Here is a 15,158-nt window from a genome sequence, read left to right as displayed (position 1 = left end):
ACAAACAAAAACCACCAACCTCATAAATACAGAGATCATATTGGTAGTTGCCAAAATTGAGGCGGGGGGATGGTAGGTAGGCAAAAGGTACAAACTTCAAAGTATAAGATAAATGAATTCTGGGACATAACATAGAACATGATGACTATAACTAGAGGCCCAAATTTCGTGCAAGGGGCTCAGTCCTCGCAGCATTGGCTGCCTGGCCCTCACAGCCCCAGTTGCCTTGGCCCTCATAGCCCCAGCTCCTCGCGCGGCCTTGAAATTCCCACGGGGGCTTCAGGAAAGTAATTTCGCCATCTGGTCTAATTAGCATATTAGCTCTTAATTATCTCTATATAATAAAGAGGTAATATGCAAATGGCCCATCCCTTCAACACACAAGAAAGCCACTTCCATGTGGGCTCTAATTGGCATGCAGGGGAGGGCATTTGCGGGATAACAAAGCGGTAATGTAGAACATTTGGGGGGATCCAGCCCTTCAGGGGAGGGCATTTAGGGGTGACCAGGCCTGCCGGGGAGGGCAGTGGGGGTGGGGGTTACTAGGCCTGCAGGGGAGGACAGTTGGGGGGGACCAGGCCTGCAGGGGAGGGCAGTTAGAGGTGACCAGGCCTGCAAGGGAGGGAAGTTGGGGGGGGACCAGGCCTGCAGGGGAGGGCAGTTGGGAGGGACCAGGCCTGCAGGGGAGAACATTTAGGGACAACCAGGCTGGCAGGGGAGGGTAGTTACCGGCAATCAGGCCAGCAGGGGAGCAGTTAGACATTGATCAGGCTGGCAGGGGAGTGGTTAGGGGTGATCAGGCTGGCAGGCAGGCGAGCGGTTGGGAGCCAGCAGTCCTGAATTGTGAGGGGGAAGCCAGCAGTCCTGGATGTGAGACTGGGCTGAGGGACACACACACACACACACACACACACACACACACACACCCGTGCATGAATTTCGTGCACCGGGCCTCTAGTATAGGTTAATAAAAGTGTAATATGCAAATCTACCGAATGGCCAAGCAGCAGAACGACTGTCCAGATGACCACACTATGACACGCACTGGTGCCAGGCCAGCCAAGGTGGGTGTGATGCCATCGGTTGGGGGGGACCCGCCATCACCCCACAATCGCCCCACAGAAGGAGGCCCAGGCCACCAGCCAGTGGGGCAGTCAATCAGGGGACTCCGCAATCACCCCAAAGAGGGAGGCCCAGGCCACCCTCTGCAGGGTGATCGATCAAGGAGCTCCATGGAACTGGGGAACCAGGGGTGTGTGGCGGCAGATGCAGGCAGCGCCAGGCCAAGGCCAGTGAGGGCAGGGGGGCAGGGAGCCATGAGGCAGCCATGGCTGCAAAGGCCTATCCTTGCACGCATTTCGTGCATCAGGCTTCTAGTAATTAATAATACTGTATTGCATATTTGCAAATTGCTAAGAGAATAGATCTTACTAGTAAAAGTTTTCATCACAAGGAAAAATACTTATAACTTTGAGGTGATGACTGTTACCTAGATGTGTGGTAATCATTTTGCAATATACACATATATCAAATCATTATATTGTACACCTTAAACTTATGCATTGTTATATGTCCATTATATCCCAATAAAACTGGGAAGGGAGGAGAAGTGTCCAACCCTTGAGTATCAGTGTAAAATCTGAAGGTGTAGAATAGGTTGCCCTCTTGCTAACAAGGCAACTCCCACTGCCTATCTCCTGACCCTGACATTGCTGGCATTTTCCCTGCTCGAGCAATTCTTCCCTGATTTTGCTACCTTCTCCGACCTGCTCTATGCAGGAAGAGTTCAGGTTTGGCAAGAACTGCAATTAAGTCACCAAAGTGCTAGAGGTTAAAGATTTCAGTGGACAGAGCACAGTTCAAAGGCTCTTGGATCCTGGGAACATGATATTTGGGAATGTCTCCTTTGAATTCTTATTTTCTTGAAACACCATGTGGATGGTTTGGTGATGGAGTGTCAGGGTCCAAAGTGGCCAGGAGCAGATGATTGGCCTTCTTCTAGCCAAAGTACCTGGTAAGTGAAAGCCCCTGTGGTAATGCAAAGCATTCCCTCTCCTGGAGGGCACTCTGTATGTCTAACTCCAGAAGTGATATTGAGAAAAACCCAAACTCCAAACCCTGGCAGCACTCACCATTACTAACACTAACCCTTCTTGGCCCTCACTATGCCCACCCAACTTCTTGCAGCCCAATTACTTCTGTCTTCTGATCCTGGTCCAGCATTTCCCCCTCCATCCTCATTCTGGCCTGCCCATCCAGTGCAAAACCTAAAATGACTATGTGTCCTCTCATTGTTATACATAAAATTATCTATTATTTCAGAGGTGATCCTGTGTAGCAGATGCTATTTTGGTAAAATAAGGGCCTTGTCCACAAGGATCTTGTATTTTGAGAAGATATACAGAGAATTTAAGCTAAACACATTTTCTTTTAAAACTAAGATAATTACAGAAGCTGAAAAAGGCTGGGGAAATTTTTAAAGAGTTATGTGATACATAAAAGACAATCTGTGAGCCTTGTCATATATAGTGATCATGGGTAGGGTGGTTTGACACCCAACGAATGAGCTGGAGCTGTCCAGGGAAGTACCAGGCAGACGGTACCCCAGACACGGGAACAGCTGTTGCAGAGGTCCTCAAGCCAGAGCAAGCTTTGCACGCTCCTGGAACAAAAACGACGCCCGTGTGGCTGGAAGGGAGCTAAGAAAAGAGGTGAAGCCAGGGAAGGCAGGGTCCACTCATGGGGGGCTTGTAGGATTTTATTCCTAAAGCAATGAAATGTCTTTGAAGGACTTTAAGTGTGACATGATCTGATTTATGTTTTATGAAAATCTACTTTGGGTGCTCAATGGAGAACAAGTTATAAGGGGCAGAGCTCTATTCAGAAACCAGGCAAGGGATTGTGGTGGTTTTGGTTAGAAACAGTGATGGGAGTGGCAGTGGATTAAAGTGCAATAACCCTCTAAATTTTGAAGACTACACAGCCAGTTAGTTGCATGCAGAGCCAGGGTTCAAACTTTTACCTGTCTAATGCCAAAGTAAGTTTTTCTTCCTCTGCATTTCTTTGTGTCTCTGTTTTCTCATCTGTAAAAAATAGTTTGGATTAGATTCTCTATGAGCTGTCTTCCACTTCTAAAATATCAAAACTTTCCAACTAATTCATCAAAGCTTGAGCAAATTCCCTCTGATTAGATAAGTTTGATGCTCATTGGATAAAGTTTTATCATATGTGCAACTCAATTTGTTTTGTGTCTTACGTAGAGAGGAAACATACACACAGTGTATAGAACATCCATGTGGTATTCAGTTTACAGGACTCTTCAAGATAAGGCTGAGAAAGAGACCGTGTCTAGATACTGCATAAGCAGGGAGTTGGGTTGTCTGCAGAAAACAGTTTAACCAGTAAAAAATAGTGGTGGAGGGCAGGTGGAAAAGAGTGCCTAAAGGGGATCAGGTTATCACATAATCACTGGAATAAATAACAAGACACAAGATGAACAAATGATCAAATCTATCAGTTGTATAATGAGAGTCTTTTAACAATCAAACCATGGTGTTTTGTTTTTTAACACATCTTTATTATTTGAATTTTTGGATAAAGTGTGTATTACTTTTGTAGTATAAATGTTTTCTTAAACAGAAACAGCTAGCTTATAGTAACAGATAAATTAAAGTGAGGACTTCAGTAGTGTGGCAATATACTGCAGATATTCTAAGAGAGGCATAAGTTCAAATATTTTGGTGGGAGAGCAGAGAGGAAGTAAGACATTGAGAGTCATTTAATGTAGTGACTGACAGCCCATATTCTGGAGCCAGACTGCTTCCCTTGAAATTCCATCACTAGCCATTACTGGCTATGAGATCTGGGGCAAACTATGTAATCCCCCAGGCCTCTGAGTCCTCATCCATAAAATGGATTCAATAATCGCCCCATGCCATAAACTGTAAAAAATAAATGAGTTAATTTATGTAATGATATATTAAACTTGGAATGAAAAAGGCAAGTCAGGACTCTCACTGTCTCTTCCTTTGACTCTTTCAATAGCTTCTTTGTGGCCTTCCCATTTTTTGCTGCCTAAACTCTACTTACTTACCTTGTTACTGTAGGTCTCTAGAGAACCTTACTTTCCTTCCACTGGGAAGGAAAAGACACTCTGGAAATATCAGAGCTTGCTTACTCTTCCTCTTCCAGAAGGGCCCATAAGGGAAATGATTTTCATTTACCCATCCAGATGTTGGATGTTAAGCATTGGAGCTTTGGGTCCCATATTCAGTCCTTCTCAGAAGCAGAGTATAGCATAATGCTTAAGAGTTTCTACCACTTGGTAACGGTGTGGGCCATTTGCTTAACTCTGTTAAGATTCAGTTTCTTCATACAAAAGGACATGATGGCATTTACTTTATAGACATGTTGTGACAAATAAGATAACACATTGAAAGGAATCAGCCTTGGTAATGTTAGCTATTTTATTATGTTGTTACTAGAGGCCCAGTGCACAAATTCATGTACAGGTGGGGTCCCTAGGCCTGGCCAGTGATCAGGGCCAATCGGAGCCTTCTGGCTGCTGGCCAGGGCCTTCCTGCTGGCTGCCAGCTGCAGGGACGGACCACGGGAGGTTGGCCAGCTGCGAGAGGTTGGCTATGGGAGCGCATTGACCATCAGGGGGCAGCTCCTGCGTTGAGCGTCTGCCCCTGGTGGTCAGTGCACATCATAGCGACTGGTCGTTCCGGTCCTTCCGGCATTCTGGTCGCTTAGGCTTTAATATATATAAATGTCCTACCAATAATGATCACACCAAACTGCTCTCCCTCTTGTTTGCTCTGTTCTAGCCACAAAAGTCTTCTTTCTGCTCCCCACAGGTTGCCATTCCATTTGTCTCAGACCATTTTCTCTCACACCCCCATTAAAAGAAGAGGTGTTATGATGCAGTGTGCATGCCACCATCCAAACTGTCACACAGAGGCCTGGGTCATCTGAAGATGGTCCATTTCTTTTCTTTTTTCGTGTGTGTGTGTGTGTGTGTGTGTGTGTGGTGAATTGTGCTGGAATAGAGAAACCATTGAGGAACTGGTCCCTATTCTGTCACTAGCTTCTGCCTGGCATGTTCACATGTCTGGAATGTTCATCTTCCTGCCTGGGTCTTCATATGGCTGGATCATTCTCAATATTCCATCTCAACTGAATAGTCACCTTCACAGAGAGGCTTTCCCTGACCAGACCAGCTAAAGTGCCTTCCTAGTCTAATCACCCTCTATATTATTTCCCTGAATGAGGGCCTCAGAGATGTTGGAATTATCTTGTTGATATCCATATGTGTTTATTGTTTATCCTTTGCATGCTGATGTAAACCCCATGAGGACATAGATCATGTCTGTCTTGCACATGCTATATCCTCAGTACCTGCCAGAGTACACAGTCAATAAATGAATCAATAAATCTTCTATATTTTATGTTTTTCACAGCATCCTTCAGGCCCATGACCTTTGTAGGTCTGAGGCTTCCTACACATGTGCATTGACAGCCAAACTTCCCCAACTCCAACCCTTCCATTCATAGATCTTAGACGATCCTCCCCCATCCTGGTTGCAGTGGAATAAGTCCCATTTCACAAGATCTTGTATTTATGATGTGGAAATTGACTTTGCAATTGTGCATGGAGGATGTCCTTGGTCTTCAGATGGTCTCTCAGAGAACCGTTCAATGGTGCTCAGTGGTTCTGAGTGAGGAGAACAATGTCCCTTGGCTAGCAGTGCTGCACATGCTGAAACTCCCGACCTCAAGAAGCGGGGGAAAGAGCCAAGAAGAATGCCCATGAGTGAGCTGTCCACGAGCTCCTTTCACAAGCCCTTGGAAATGCATTGAATGGGAAGTAACTGAGACGGCCTAAGGAATACTGAGGGAGAGATTCCAAATTTAATGTCAGAGTTAGCAAGAGGCTTCAAGGTGAAGTTTATGTTTGCATTGTTGCTACACAGTGAGTGAGAGTTTCGTCTCGAATACAGAGCTTCCCAGCATTTGGACACTTGTTGATCTTAAATATGTTTTGTTAATTATTTTTCTTCCATAATGCTTACAGGTTAATGCTTAATTTAGAAGGGAAAAATCATGCCCACACTTTTGTACCTGGAATAATGCAAAGATTAAATGTCCTATCTGAAAAAGATAGAATATTTGAAAGTGGATAAATAAAAATTGGTTTCCGGTGAAGGACTATAAGATTAGAAGCAGTGGAATATTGAAGTGAGTCCCTCTTCTATCACAAAACTATATTATTTGTTCAATACATCTTCCATGAGCACCTATTATAAACCAGACCTTAATCTAGATATTGGGATACCAGGATGTATATAAACAAACAAACAGTTCCCATCCTGGATCTGACAGTCTTGTTGGGGAGACAGACAAGTAAACAAATGACAGTATTATGTGACTAGTGTCCTTAAGGCATATGGAAATAGCAAAGAGAGCAGCTAACCAAATCTATCAGGAATGAGTCCACAGAAAAAGTGTTGGAGAAACAATAATATGTCATCTGGTGAAGGCAGCAAACTTGTGAACCTGTTTTTCTTGCCAAATGAATCAAACAACAGGAGAACATTAAATTATTTGAGGGGATGTGTGCCAACATCACTCCTGCTTCAGTCTATACACATGTTGCTCCCCTCTTTCCCCAGGTTCCAAATACCCCACCCACCCACCCACCAACCCCTACTCCGTTTGGCTCTCAGCTGAGATGTCATTTTCTGGGAGGAAGCCTTCTCTGCCTCCCACATGACAAATGCCCTGCTCCCCCGAGGTATTTCCATAGCACCCGTCTGTCTCTCCATGAGACTAACACATGCTCACATGTGCCAGGCCATGTTCTGAGTGCTTTATACATATTAACTCATTCATCGTCTCCACCAGCTTATGAATTACGATACTCACTTTGTAAGTATAGAGAAAACTAAGATCCAAAGAGATTAAGTAATTCACCTTAATTAAGAAGGGACAGTGCCAGGAATGTAGCTTCAGCGTCTGCTTTCGTATTATCCATGCTGTTCCTCCTTTTAACGTAGTTAAATCTCCTTATACTATCCTGTTATGTGTGCCTCCTGCTTCAGGCTGCATGTTCCCAAAGGTGGAGACCAGATGTTGCTCATAGTTGCCCTCCTAATGCCTCGCCCAGGACTGGTGCACAGCAGGCATTTGATGCTGCTTATTGAATTTTTTTAAATAATGTTGAAATACTACATGGTCTACACTATTCACAAAGGAGACACTACCTCTGCCAAGTGATGGGTCTGCTATTAAACACATTTCTTGAGACTTGAGACCTAATTCAAATGAAGGACATAGGAACCCCTGGATTATAAAACCTGGAGAAACATCTGGGAGTTTTTTGCTGTACCAGCTCTTTGTGAACTCCTCCCAGGTATAACTAAGCTCCAGGCTGTTTCTTTTTCATTAAATTTCTTTTGCTAAGGTAGTTCTGCAACTCAAAATGTTACCCACCCACCCAGAACCTAGAATGGGTGTGCGTGTTTTTTGTCTTTTGTTTGTGCTTATGATGCAGTTCAGGGTGTAGAAGTAAATCTGACCCAAGACTAGCTGTGTATTATTAGCTGCCGTCTGCACAATGGCTTCCAACATCACAGCGCAGTGCTTCACTGCTCTCCAGCTGTGGCCTTCCCTCTACTGTATGTCATGCATCATTTTGCTTAGCTGCCTCCTCTTTGCTGCTTGATCTATTAATTCCTGTTCTCACTGGCAGTTCATATTATACATCCCCATCTGGATGTAGGCATGCTCAGTGCCTCCAGGGAAGCTTGTGGGAATTAGGCTGGGTAGATGAGATGTCTCTTGGTTGTTGTTGTTTTTATGATATGTCAGAGGTGCTCACATTTCAAAGATACTCACAAAATCATGGTCAGAACATATGGCAAAGGTGACAATACCAATAGTAAAGGAATTCTTTCGTGTTACACAAAGCATTTTTGTCTAGAAGTCTGAGACTTTGTTCAAAATCAGCCAAGATTCCCTGACCATTACTTAGGCATGTAAGAGTTCAAAGGGAATCAATATAAAAAGTGAAATGTAAAGAACTTTTAAAGAACTTTTGTGTCTATTGATTGTTATTTGGCATGAAAAGGACTTAGGTAGTTCTGATGAATATGGGGCCAGAAATTCTGTCCTTAACTAAATTTTATCATACAGATTATCAATTACCAAAGAATTAAAATGAATTTAATTATTGAAGTCCCAAGACCAGGCATTATTGTTTAATGTTTAAAAGTCAACTAATGTCATTTAATCAATTTTTGATATAGCAGGTGCTCTGATGAGCACCATTTCTGGTAGGCATACTGCCTAAGTGTTTCTATTTGCCCTGAATCTGTTCATTTAAGTTGAGCTAATCTACTATATGAGTCCTATATGCTCTATTTGCCACTTGCTTCAAGTGCCTAGCCTTCCCAGGCCCTCACTTGGCTCATGAACCCTTGGTTGGCTCTCAGCTCTCAGATCAAATGCCCAAAATATCTTTTCTGGCTGTCAATCTTCCATTCTTCTCTTGGGCAGAGTTTCACATTAGCTTTCACTGTCCACTTCTGGGTGAGCACTCTACGTACTTAAAAGCAGTCTTGGTCCCTGGGACCTCACCTGATTCAGTCTCCTGTAAGTGGGAATCAGATTCACTGACCTCACTCCCAATATACCTTTAGAAGCTATCATTTTTGTTCATTGTGCTTCATGGTAAGAATACAACAAAAATAATGTTGAGATTATGAATTCAGACCAGGAATTTTGAAGTGAAGGGAAGGAAGAAAGAGGGTAAAGGCCTCTCTTCATGAATTGGTCAACACTAAGAAGTCTTAATAGAAGAGGCTCAACTGATGGACAAGATTTGTTACCGAGCATTGCTATACAATCAAAGAAATATATGAGGTTCTCTAAAGATAAATGATTGTAGGGGGAAGTGCAATAAATTTTCTTAGGCATTATCTTTGGCTTGTGAGAGGGAGAGTGAGGAGGAGTAAACAATGGATAGAAACTGTAGTGATTCCAAGGCAATAAGCACCTTATATTCACATGAAATGTGTTTGGGATATTTTTTTTCAAACAAATGTGAAATTGCCAACTGCCCTTGGCTCTAGCCCTTCCTGGCACTATTCTGACACTTCCTGCCCTTGAACTGAGTTTTTCGGGTTTCTGAGGCTTTCCTCTATGAGTACCTTAAGGACTGCTTTATTTTTGGCCCCTTACCTCAGGCATTCCGCTCATTTCAGCTCTTTTTAGGAGGGCCATTTAGGTCAGAAACCTCTTTATTTTACAATGAAACATTCAAATCAGTGACTTGTAAAGTCTCCTTTATCAAATGACAGAATTATCGTTTCTCTCAGCAGCCGTGGCAGTGCTGTGTGCTGTGTGCTGTCCTCTGTTCCCTGCACCCTTTGCATCACTTTGATATTCTTCTGCGCTGAGGGAACTGGGATGACAGCTCTCTCCTCTGTGAGGGAGGCAAGTAACTATCTTGAGTTTCTGGAAGTCGCATTGTCACTTTTCGTGGTCTAAATTGTTCCAATACACCACTCAGGACACTGACCTATAGTGGATTTTCCTCTGGAATTTTTGAAAACACCTATATATTACTTTCCTACAGTTGCTAACAGACTACTACAAACCTGGTGGCTCAAAACAGCAGAAATATTGTCTCACAGTTGTGGAGGCCACAAGTCCAAAAGCAAGGGGTCAGCAGGGCCTGGCCTCCTCCGGAGGTCGGGAGAGAACCCTTCCTTGCTCTTCCAGCTTAGTGGCTGCTGGCATTCTTTGGCTTCCAATCTTTGACTATGTGCCTCCTGCTCTTCATGTGTTTGCTCTCGCCTTGTCTTTCAAAAAGACACTGTCATTGGATTTAGGATCAACACAGGTAATCCAGGACGATCTCATCTCAAGATCCTGAATAAAATTTAGGATCCTTTTTCAAATAAGGTAACATGCACAGTGTCTGGGTAATAGGCCATGAACATATCTTTTTGGGGGTTACCATTCAATCCACCATACCCCAAATTCTGATGAAAATTCTCTATTCCCAGTGGTTCTCAAATGCCCCTTTTAAACCCAATGCAGATCTAGTATCAGCTTTCCAAAGTTTGCTCTGCATGCTCATGGAGAAAGGTTCCTCTCTTATTCTCTCTTCAGATAAAAGTACCTAGAAATGCTGATGACTCAAAAACTGGGATAAGGTAGTTGAGAGGTGTCTGTGGAAAGCAACAGGGTTTCCCCAGTGAATGCAGCTGTTTTCAAGGTTTGGGTGAAGGCTAAGTCTTCTCCACAGCCACATTAGTTCACCCCAGGCCCCAAGTCAACATTCCGATGTCTCTCCTTTCTATCACTTCCTCCACCATTTGTTTGGAGTTCAAAATGTAACTCGGCAACACTTCTTTCTCAGTAATTATTAGAACAAATAGGTTAAAAATCAGTATGACTGTAGAATATTTGAACAAAATAGATCTTAGGCAGAAACTCTCCTATCTGTGTTATCTGCTGACTATATGTGTTACATGTTGGTCTTCTACTGCTCTGAATCCTTCATGCATGGTCCCTCTGCTTCTACACATCTGGATAGCTGACTCTGAGAAAATGGAAGACAATCTGTTCCATGCACTCATCCAACAGGTCTATATGAAAGAGCTCATTTATTAAGCATTTAATATGTTGGAGAGGATTAAAAGATGCATTAGGATAACACTGAATCCTGAAAAAAGACATGCAAAGTGCTTTCCCACTTACGATCTCATTTGATCCTCAAAACAATCATTTCGCATATTCTGAAGCTGGAGCGAAGGGTGAGTGTCTAACATTCCACAGCTGGTAGGAGGCAGAGCTGAACCTCAACTGAAGAATGTCTCAACTCCCAGGCCCTTTCCTGTGCCATGCAAACAATGCCTTCAAGATGAATATCTGGTGAGCGAGTTTATCACTCAGGTCCCATTAGAAAATCCAACTCACTCTAGATGGAACATGAGAAGACTTTAATGAAGGGACTACATATGAGGAATAAATGGGAGCTGCTGGGCACCCAGACACTGGCAACAATTGTAAGCCATTAAAGAAGTGAGGGGAGAAGAATGTAGCTGGAACCTGGTGAGAGCTGAAGTAGAATAAGGGCCATTTGGCAGAAGCTATAATATAGGAGGAGGCAGCTCCTGCAGGGATGTGCTCAAACAGGGAGGGAGCGAGAAGGACCATTGTCCCCAACCTTGATATGCCTGTTGGGGCCCCATGGGCTAAAATCAAGGAGACACTTACAGATAAGGGAGCCAACTGACAAAGTGTTTAAGGATCAGCATCCAAGAGCATGGAACAGGGTATAGAAAGCAGAGAATGCATCTGAGTGCAGGCTGGGAGGTGCAAAGAGAGAGAAACAGCGCAGAAAGATAAAACATGTACATAAATAACAAGTCCCAGAGGAGGCATAGAACTTCCAGCTTACAGGTGGGTAGGTGGGTTAGTGTGAGCCTGAGAATCAGGAAAGGCTTCAGTCATTGAGAGATGCTCTAGCTGGAAACTGAAGAAGAGGTGGGATCTAGAAATACAGAGATGGGAAGTATGGTATTTTCAGACAGAATGAACAATATTGCAAAGGCACAGAGACACATGGTGTGTGGAGGGTTGGGGATGCCTGTGTGGAAACGAACTAATTGTTCTCTCTGGAACATGAATGTGCTAGTAGGAGGGGAAGAATCAGGTTGGAAGGTAAGTTGAGCCCTGGTCGTGAGGAGTCTGAAATACTCTGTGAAGGAATTTGGTTTTATTCTGGGGGCAGTAGAGCACCAGGGGCAGTTCTAGCAGGGGAAGCCTTTACAGAGATTAACTCTCTAGAGCAGAGAGTGTAGACCACATGGAGGAAAGAGAGTGTTGTTTTATAGAAGAAGTGGCTGAAGAAAGGATTTGTCCTTTTGCTGGAACCAAAACAAGCCAGGTTACCTCGGGGAGGTCTTCACCAGATCCATTCTCCCACTACCTTTCTTCCCTAGACTTTTATTTTTTTAATTTTTAATTTAAATTCTTTATTGTTTAATGTATTACATAAGTCTCTTTCCACTCCCCCCCCTCCCTGGCCGGCCTCAACCCCCAGCACATGCCCTCACCTCCGCCCCCTGCCCCATCTGTGTCTACTGGTTATGCCCATATGCATGCATACAAGTCCTTTGGTTGATCTCTTACCCCCTCACGCCCTGCCTTCCCTCATAGGTTGGACAGTCTGTTCCATGCTTCTATGATGCTGGTTCTATTTTTATTCATCAATTTATATTGTTCATTATATTCCATAAATGAGTGAGATTATGTGATATTTATCTTTCTATGACTGGCCTATTTCGCTTAGCATAATACTCTCCAGTTCCATCTATACTGTTGCAAATGGTAAGAATTCCTTCTTTTCTATAGCAGCATTGTATTCCATGTGTAGATGTACCACTGTTTTCTAATTCACTCATCTGCTGATGGGCACTTAGGCTGTTTCCAAAACTTAGCTATGGTAAATTATGCTGCTATGAACATGGGGGGTGCATATATCCTTTCTGATTGGTGTTTCTGTTTTCTTGGGATATATTCTTAAAAATCTTAGAAGAAGCCATAAGCAACAAAATAGCACATATTTTTCGTAGCAATATCTTTACCGATACAGCTCCTAGGGCAATGGAAACTAAGAAGAAAATAAACAAATGGGACTACATGAAAATAAAAATTTTTCCTAAACTTTCAGGAAAAAAATCAAGTTCAGGCTCAGTTAAAAATTCAATCAACTAACCATTTAATTTAGTCTACTGGTGCCAAAACTGAAGGGACATAATTGAAAAAAAACAACAGTAAATTCAATTAAACCTAGTCATAGTAATAGACATCATGACATCACAGCCAAAACTCTACTACTATGGAGTGTTGGGGGGTGGCTAGGGTTAACTTCTCTTCTCTTGGATTAAGATTTTTTTACTTGTCTATGTCTTCCCTTTTTAGTAGCCACTGGTCTAATTTTTTTGGTAACAACTTATTTCTTGAAGGCCAAAAGAACAAATCTCCTCTTCAGAGATTGCGTGTTTTGTCCTAATAGAAATTTGGAATTTGGAATTTTTATGCAGCCATGTGACCCAGATTCCAGGAATCTAGGCTCGCCAGATACTTCTAAACTCCAAAGCTCTCTCAATCTGGTTTTATTTGCTGCAAGTACTAGAAAACTCCCAACAGAGGGAAATGGGACAGAGGGTAGGAAGGCTGCAGTGTGGCCAGTCTTACATTGTTGTCAGAGAGATATTCATGAATGAAGAATTATTGAAAAGCCACAGATTCCACACAAACGTCTATGCTCACAGAGTAGTTTGGTGCTGTTAGAACAACTGGTCAGGATTAAAATACTGTAAATGATCATTAACCAATAAATTACTTGTAAACAAAATCACAAAGGAATTTATTGGTGCATCCATTCATATACGTGAGGTGGAAAACAGAAAGAGCTTATAGCCCGTTTTTGTTTCAGTTATCTATTTTTGAGATAAGCATTTTGCTTTCCCTTGGCAGTAATTCATCATAGACATATAGATGTGTGTGTGTGTGTGTGTGTGTGTGTGTGTGTTATCCCAATCAATAGCTCAATTTATGTTTCTTTCTTTTCAGATTTAACCATTGGAATTAATAATTATTCAAAGTATGTATTATGACAATACATAGTACTTGGACCATACAGGAAGCAACTGTTTTCCCTTAGCTCATTTAGGGCATTGTGTTGCAAGAACATTTCTTCTGAATCTAACCTGACTTCAGTATCACTAGCTGTGTATTCCAAGAGCAGCTGCTTAATCTTTCTGAGCCACAGATTCCTCATGTGTAAGATGAACAGGATGATGCTCGCACCACGTTAAAAAGTTAAAATGATAAAGTCTGTTGTCAAGCTTTTTAAAAATGTGTAGCACCGTATAAGTGGTACCTTGTTGTTGTTGCTATGATATCTAGAGGATATATCTATTTTAATTTATCAGTTAGAAATGGTGATAATTGGGTTTAGAGTCTACTGGCTATGTGTCTGTACCTTGGACTTTGGTCTTTAGCCATGTGGAAAATGGTACTACACAATTCAATTTTTCAAAAATTACCTGATTTCCTGGTTGATTGCTGTCGGACACACAGAGATGAATAAACTCAGTCCCTGTGCTCCTGGGGCTTACAGCAGAGTGAGGAGATGCCAGATGCCATATGTTAGATAGATAGATGATAGATAGATGATAGATAGACAGATTATAGATAGATGTACAGATAGATATACAGTGGAAGTGCTTTCCCTTAGATCAGCGATTTTCAACTGATGCACCGCAAGAATTTTTTAAAAAATGCAATACCTTACTATTTAGTCAGGGGCCACTAACCTGTTTCCCTTTAGATTGTCATATAAAAAAGTGACAACAGTCTACACAACAATAACCATTCAGTGTGAATCCCCTATCTTGAACCATAAATATATAGGGCATACAATAGAACTGCACCTTATTGGTTAAGTGGCATAATAAGGTTGCATCTGATTGGTTGATTCTTTTTTTAAAAAAAAATATTTTTATTGATTTCAAAGAGAGGAAGAGAGAGGGACAGAAACATCAATAATGGAGAGAATCATTGATTGGCTCCCTCCCCGCACACTACCAGAGATTGAGCCCATAACCCAGGCATGTGCCCTGACCAAGAATTGAACAGTGACCTCCTGGTTCATGGGTCGATGCCCGACCACTGAGCTACACCAGCCTGGCTGATTGGTTAATTCTTGGAACCCAAATCCTTATATACAAGTATAGGCACCTGATTTTAAAAAGTCACTTTGGAACAAAAAGGGTAGATAATTACTTTTGTTTTAGTAAGTCAAACAAAAGTATACTTTTTTTTGGTCCGGCAAAAAATATAACATTTGTTTGGTGTGCTGCAGAATTGCAGTTATTAGCCTGTGTGTGCCATGACATGAAAAAGGTTGACATCACTGCCTTAGATTTATTTTGCTGAGGAGTGGCCTTTACAAATAAAGCTGCTTTCCACTGCTTCTGAACAAAGAGACATGGTTGAGAGACTGGGAAGTGAGAAGTTCATGGAAATGAAAGGGGTTATCAATAGCCATGCTTGACTAAGTGCTTGCTATGTAA

This window comes from Myotis lucifugus, unplaced genomic scaffold, assembly GCF_000147115.1.
Source record: "Myotis lucifugus unplaced genomic scaffold, Myoluc2.0 scaffold_270, whole genome shotgun sequence".
Taxonomy (NCBI): domain Eukaryota; kingdom Metazoa; phylum Chordata; class Mammalia; order Chiroptera; family Vespertilionidae; genus Myotis; species Myotis lucifugus.
This window is presented reverse-complemented; position numbering follows the sequence as displayed.